General features: G+C 47.1%; 1 long non-coding RNA gene across 5 annotated transcripts; it reads left to right on the forward strand.

Annotated features, from left to right (window-relative positions):
• Positions 1-32: 32 nt before the first annotated feature.
• Positions 33-4,071, forward strand: LOC148056116 (uncharacterized). 5 transcript variants are annotated; one of them, XR_015703926.1, is made up of 4 exons: positions 33-760; positions 855-1,568; positions 2,294-2,391; positions 2,552-4,071. It is a non-coding gene; the product is annotated as an uncharacterized LOC148056116 (long non-coding RNA). The 5 variants fall into 5 exon arrangements; XR_015703924.1 differs by having other exon boundaries at positions 33-716; positions 852-1,568; XR_015703925.1 differs by having other exon boundaries at positions 33-716.
• Positions 4,072-7,008: the final 2,937 nt, after the last annotated feature.

The raw sequence follows: 7,008 nt of genomic DNA on the forward strand, positions 1-7,008 counted from the left end.
GTGATCCGCAGTGCCTCCCAGTCACCTGACAGTTCTTCCCAGTGCCTCCCGGTCATCCACCAGCGCCCCGCAGTGCCTTCCAGTCACCCGCCAGTGCCTCCCAGTCAACTTCCAGTGACAGCTAATTCTTCCCAGTCAAGCCTCAGTGCATCCCAGTCACTCTCAGTGCCCCCCAGTCCCTCCCAGTGCTCTCCCAGTGACCCCCAGTTCCTCCCAGCCACCCGCCAGTGCCTCCCAGTTAACTTCCAGTGACAGCTAGTTCTTCCTAGTCAACCCCCAGTGCATCCCAGTAACTCCCAGTGCCCCCTAGTTGCTCCTGGTGCTCTCCCAGTGATCCCCAGTTCCTCTGTCCCCCCCACTGACCCCCAGTGCCTCCCAGTCACCCCCCAGTCACCTGCCAGTTCCTCCCAGTGCCTCCCAGTTAACTTCCAGTGACAGCTAGTTCTTCCCAGTCAACCTCCAGTGCATCCCAGTTCCTCCCAATCAACCCCTAGTCCCTCCCAGTGCCTCCCAGAGTCCCCCAGTTCCTCCCAGTGCCCCCCAGTTCCTTCCAGTGTCCGCCGGTTCCCCTCATTCCTCTCAGTGTCCCCCCAGTGTCCCACAATGCCTTGCAGCACAGCCACCTGAAGCTCCACCCCCCAGAAGCTGCACACCACCGTCAGCAGGAGGAAAAGCTCTGCCTCTACCACTCTGCCATGGCCACCCTGCTGGAGAAGGTGACCTCTGACCCCTGACCCTGGACCTCTGACCCCAGCCCTGGGTGGGACATACAACCCCCTTAGGCATGCCCCTGTGGGTGTCAGTAACCCGCGCCCCTGTGGTGACCCCTGCCTCTCGACCTCTGCCCCCAGCAGGAGTGGGGGGAGCTGGACGCTGGCGCTGACAGGTGCTGTCCTCGTGGCCAACCCCGACAGGGGAACCTGGCCCCTGAGCCCACCGACTGGTCCAGACTGGGGGCACTGTAGGGCACTGGGAGGGGATGCTGGGGATGAGGGGGGATTGGGATGAATTGGGAGTTACTGGGAGTAGACTGGTGAGCACTGGAGGGCACTGAGATGTTGCTGGGAGGGGATCTGTGACATGGGGGAGCACTGGGATGTACTGGGAGGCAATTAGTGGGTACTGGGGAGCACTGGGAGTCATTTAAGAAGGGATTTTTGGGTACTGGGGGGCATGGGATGCACTCTGAGGGGATTTCTGGGTACTGGGGAGCACTGGGAGGTTACTGGGAGGGAATTTGTGGGTACTGGGGGGCACTGGGAGGTTACTGGGAGGGAATTTGTGGGCACTGGGAGGTTACTGGGAAGGGAGTTGGGGGCACTGGGTCAGGGTTTATGGGCACTAGGAGGTTGCTTGGGAGGCACTGGATGGAACTGGGCTTTACTGTGCTGTCACTGGGGCCACCGCAGGGTGCTGGGGGAGCTGGCCTTTGTCAGGGGGTGCCTGGGGGTGAACCCCAAGTCCTATGGGGCCTGGCACCACCGGGGCTGGGTGCTGTGCCACGCCCCTGTGCCCCCACCCTGAGCGCATCCTCTGCAACCGCCTGCTGGCCGCCAACCCCTGCAACTGTGAGCGCATACTGGCCATACTGGGGGGCACTGGGGGGGTCGAGGGGAGCTTTGGAGAGGGCCAGGGGAAGTTACAGGGCACCAGGCGGGGGCTTCAAAGCCTGAATTTGCATCTTAAAAGGGCACTAGTTTATACTGGTTTGTACTGATTTGGGATTGGAGAGACCCTAGAGACACTAGTTTGTACTGTGATGCACTGGGAGGAGGGTTTGGGGACCACTGGGCCACACTGGGAGGGATATAAGACCTTCTGGGCTGACTGGTCTGTGCTGGGAGGGGACTGGGGGCTGTTGGGCTGTACTGGGAGGGGGTTTTGGGGGTGCTGAGTCAGCAGCTCAAAGTTAGTGCTAACCTGGGGGTTGCTGGGCTTACTGGTTTATATTGGGAACTGGTGGGAGAGGGCTTGGGGGAGTCTCAGGATCTACTGGGAGAGACTTTTGGGGGTGCAGGGCTCACTGGTTTATGGCAGGAGCTGGCAGAAGAAAGTCTGGGGGGTCTTAAACCACACTAGGAAAGGGTTTTGGGGCGTCAAAGGTTACTGGTTTATACTGGGAGTTACTGGAATGGGGCTAAGGTGCTCGGGGGGGGAGGGCACCAGCACCCACTGGTCCTTACTGGTGGCCCCCAATCCACACCTGGGAGCACCATCGGGCACTGGCAGCTGAGGAGGACCCTGAGGCTGAGCTGGCCATCACTGGGTCCCTGCTCAGCCACGACTTTTCCAGCTTCTCTGCCTGGCGCTACCGGGGCTCACTGCTGGCACCCACCCGGATGCTGGGGTCCCCTGGGGGTGAGGCGCTGCCACCCCACTGCCTCCAGATGGGTGAGTCCCCAACGCCCCTTCCCAGTCCCAAAAACACCAGGGTCCCCCCCCAGATGCCGGGGTCCTCCCTGGATGCTGGGATTCTCCTGGATGCCTGGGTCTGCTCCCACACAATGGGGTCCCCTTACTGACCCCATTTTTTGCTTTTTTCCCCCCACAGAGCTGGAGCTGGTGCAGAACGCCATCTTCACTGACCCCAACAACCAGAGCACCTGGGTCTACCTGTGCTGCATCCTCTCCCACTGTATGTCTGGGTCCCCTCCCTGAACGCCTAGGTGCCGTCCCCCCACCGAGGGTTCTCTGCCTCTACGTCAACTGGGAGGATGTGACACTGGCAGTGACCTTCTCCTGCCCTGTCATGATGAGCCCGGACTACTGGGTCCCCCCGGACACTCAGGTCCCCTCCCAGATGCCTGGGTCCTCCCTGACACCTGAGACCCCATCCCAGATGCCTAGGTCCCACAGCTGGGGATGGGGAGCTTGGTGCTGATGGAAGGGATGTAGCATTCAGGGGAGTTAGGGTTGTACCTACTCCAAGTGGAGCCTTATCTGTGAGGCACAAGGATAAGTCCACACTGGAGAAGGTACCTTGAAGCATCAGTGGCTGTGCATGAGGTGATGCTGGAGCATCTCAAAGTGTGTGGCCACAGATAAGACCACAACAGAGCAGGTATACCCCCGGAGGGACTGCAGCCATGGGCGAGGCCATGTTGAAGCAGATTTACTTCTGAAGGGACTGCAGTTGGTGGGTAAGTCCAAGCTGGAGCAGGGGCAAGGGGAAGAGTTCATTGCAGTGTTAAACCCTATGGTCTGGTCCAAAGGGGCCAGGGTGGAGGTTGTAATGGAAATACCTTTAAGTTGTTGTAACCTGGGATTTGAGTTGCATGTTATGGGAATTACTATAGCAGGAACCACCTGAACCAATGGAGGACAAGCCTTACAGGAAGCAGTGCAAGTGCAGCAGTGACCTGACCTGGCTTTGATGCCCAGTAACTCCACACAACTCACCACCTCTCCCATCCTGAGCAACCACCATAAGAGATGGAGCCTAAAGTCATGGACTAAATGAACTCAGTGGACATTCATGGACATTTTACAGAGGTGGTCCATAGACTAAGGGAATGAGATCTGTGTTATATCAAAGGACAGGAAGGGGTGGGTTGTTAATGAGGATGTATTGGATAGTATGGGATGTGAGCATGATATAAATGGTATGGAACAAGGGGTGGAGAATGTCCTGGTTTTGGCAGGGGTCGAGCTAGTTTTCTTCATAGTAGCAAGCATGGGGCTATGTTTTGGATTTGCACTGAAAGAAGTGTTGACAACACACACAGGGAGGTGTTTTTTGTTGCTGAGTAGTGCTTACACAAAGCCAAGGCCTTTTCTGCTTCTCACCCCACCCCACCAGTGAGGAGGCTGGGGGGGGGCACAGATAGGAAAGTTGACCCCAACTGACCGAAGGGATATTCCATACTATATGACATCATGCTCAGCATGTAAAGCTGGGGGAAGAAGGAAGGGGGGGAGGGACATTCAGAGTGATGGCGTTTGTCTTCCCAAGCAACCGTTACACATGATGGAGCCCTGCTTTCCTGGAGATGGCTGAGCACCTGCCTGCCGAGGGGAAGTAGTGAATAAATTCCTTCTTTTGCTTTGATCATGTGCGCGGTTTTTGCTTTACTAATTAAACTGTGTTCATCTCAAAGCACAAGTTCTCACTTTCACCATTCCAGTTCTCTTCCCCATCCCACCAGGGGGGAGTGAGCAGCTGTGTGGTGCTTAGTTGACTGCTAGGGTTAAACCACGACAGGGGTACAAATTACACTCCAGAGATAACAGTGTGCACCAAAGAGACCCTCTAAAGCCTCAGGATGAACCAAGAGAAGAGGAAAAAAAAGACACAAAGTTAAATAGCAACAGGGTATGTGACAAACAAGAAAGAATTAAAAAACAGGGATAGACAGCTTGATAAAAGTAGACACAGAACATTTAAAAAGCAAAAGGGTACAACGCAGAGGAGAGAAAAAATAAAAAATAGGGACAGAAAACTAGATAAAGTAGACAAAAAAATTGAAAAACAAAGGCATTAAAGGAGGAAAAAGTTGAAATATAGGGACAGCAAACTAAAACCGAGACAGAAAGAAAACTGAAAAATTGAGAGAGTACTCAACAGACAAGAACTAAAAAAATAGAGGCAGGAACTAGATAAAAGCAGACGTAGAAAAAAATTTTAAAAAGCAACAAGATTAAGGAACTGAAGGAAAAAAACAGGAACAGCAAACTAGATAACAAAGATATAGAAACAAAATTTAAGAAGCAACAGAATACAGCACAGACTAGAGTGAAATAAAAAATAAATACAGTGAACTGGCTGAAAGTAGCTATAGAAAAAATTTAAAAGCAACATGACACAGGAAAGAGGAAATAAAAATAGGGTTAGACATCTGGATAAAAGTAAACAAAGAAAATTTTAAAACTGACAACATAGAGGACATAGGAAAAAAGTAAATAGAGACAGAAAAATACATAAAAGTGAACATAGAAACAAAAATTCAAAAGTGAAGACATTAACAGAGGAAAAAATTTTAAAAATACTGAAAAACCCTGAGTAGATGGAGACATAGAAAGAAAATTTTTAAAGTGATTGGGTACAGGACAGACTAGAATGAATTAAAAAATAAAGACAGCAAGCTAGATAATAGATAAGGAAAGAAAATTTAAAAGCAATGGGGTACAGGACAGAAAACAAAAACAGGGAGAGACATCTTGGTAAAACTAGACATAGAACAACAATTTTTAAAGCAACAGAATACAGGAAAAAACAGACAACAAAATAAAAGTACACTTAGAAACAAAATTTCAAAACTAAAAGAATTATGAGAGTAAGAAATTGAAAAATAGGGACAGCTAACGAGATAAAAGTAGACACTGGAAATTTAAAAAGCAATGCTGTTCATGACAGACAGGAAAGACTTAAATAGAAACAGGAACTGGATAGAAGTAGACACAGAACATTTTAAAAGCATCAGGATTAATAAAAAAATAGGGACAGCAAACTAAAATGGAGACATAGAAGGTAAATTTAAAAACCAACAGGGTACACAACAGATAAGAAAGAATTACAAAATAGGGATGGGAGCTTGATAAAAGCAGACATAGAAGGAAAATTTAAAAAGCAACAGCACTAAGGAAAGATAAGACAAAAAATAAAAACAGTGACTGAGATAACAGTAGACAGAGCATTTTAAAAAAGGATTAGGAAAATAAAGGAAAAATTGAGAAATACAGACAACACACACACAGAGACACAGAAAGAAAATTTGAAAAGCAAAGATGTAAAGGACAGACAAGGAAAAAAATTAAAATACAGACAGTGAACTGAATAAAAGGAGACAGAAAATATTAAAACCAACAGGGATTAGGGAAATAAAGGAAGAAAGGATAGCAAACTAAAACAGAAACATGGAAAGTAAATTTTACAAGTGATGAGGATTAAGAAAGGAAAAGATTACAAAATATAGACAGAAAACTAAATAGAAGTAGACAAAAAATTTTAAAAGCTATGGCATTAACAGAGGAAAAAAATTAAAATAGGGACAGCAAACTAAAATGGAGACTTAGCAAGTACATTTTAAAAGTGACAGGGTGCACTACAGACAGGAAAGATAAAATATAGGAATAGGGAGCTTGATAAAAATAGACATAGAAACAAGATTTGAAAATCCAAAGGATTAAGAGAGGAAAGAATTAAAAAAATAGGGACAGTGAACTAAATAAAGACATAGATAATTTAAAAAGCGAGGGCACTAAGGAAATGCAAGAAATACAAAATAAAGACAGTGAACTGGATAAAAGCAGACAGAGCAAGAAAATTTAAAAGTGACATGTTGAACAACAGACAGGAAAGTATTAAAAACTAAGGATTGGCCTGTTGATAAAAGTGGTCATGGAAAGCAAATTTTAAAAGCAATGGGATACAGGACAGACAGGGAAAAAAGTAAAACAGGGACACCAGAGTACATAAAAGTAGACATAGAAACAAAATTTTAAAAGCCAAGGGATTAAGACATTAAAAGATAAAAAAATATGGACAGCAAACTAGACTGGAGACAGAAATCAAATTTTAAAAAATGTGGCACTAAGGAAGAACAAGAAATAATTCAAAACTGAAGACATCAAACAGGATAAAAGTAGACATAGAACATTTTAAAAGTGACAAGGACTACAAGAAGTAAAGAACAAAAATTGAAGAATAAGGACAGCAAACTAAAAAACTGGAGATATACAAAGTAAATTTTTAAAGCAACAGGGTACATGACAGGCAGGAAACAAATGAAAAACAGGGATAGGGAGCTTGACAAAAGTAGGCATAGAAGGAAAATTTTAAGAGCAACGAGGTACAGGGTAGACAGGAAAGAACTAATAACAGAGACAGCAAACTAGATAAAAGTAGACATAGAAGCAACATTTTAAAAGCCAAGGGATTAAGAGAGGAAAGACACAAACAATATTGATAGCAAATGAAAACAGACATAGAAAGAAAACTTTGAAAGCGAGGATGGTAAGGAAAGACAAGAAATAATGAAGACATTAAAACAGCAAACAGGATAAAGGTAG

The sequence above is a fragment of the Nipponia nippon genome, unplaced genomic scaffold, assembly GCF_047370975.1.
Source record: "Nipponia nippon isolate SJK-2023a ecotype South Korea unplaced genomic scaffold, ASM4737097v1 scaffold_17, whole genome shotgun sequence".
In the NCBI taxonomy this organism is placed as follows: Eukaryota; Metazoa; Chordata; class Aves; order Pelecaniformes; family Threskiornithidae; genus Nipponia; species Nipponia nippon.